The sequence below is a fragment of the Bombus impatiens genome, unplaced genomic scaffold, assembly GCF_000188095.3.
Source record: "Bombus impatiens unplaced genomic scaffold, BIMP_2.2 scf_0019, whole genome shotgun sequence".
Classification (NCBI taxonomy): domain Eukaryota; kingdom Metazoa; phylum Arthropoda; class Insecta; order Hymenoptera; family Apidae; genus Bombus; species Bombus impatiens.
Window position 1 is genome coordinate 1,763,105 of NT_176438.1, and position 280 is coordinate 1,763,384.

Consider the following 280-nt stretch of genomic DNA (forward strand, 5'->3'; position numbering starts at 1 on the left):
CGCCGCCGTGTCGATTACGCGATCGCGCTCCGACGAATCGATCACCGCGGTTATACTTTCGAATAATCCGTACAGCGAGCGTCGCCTCCTCGCAGATTCGCCTCTGCGAGAAGCGTCGACGAGAAGCCTTTTGTTAGGATCCCGATGGAAGTGAGACGCTGTTCTGCCGATCCAACGGGCAACGATCAGCTCGTTCGATTTCGAGCATGTCGCGCTTACTATTCGCAACGCGAGTCGGTTAGCGGCTCCAGCTTAACGGGAATTTTGTCTTTGTCCTTGA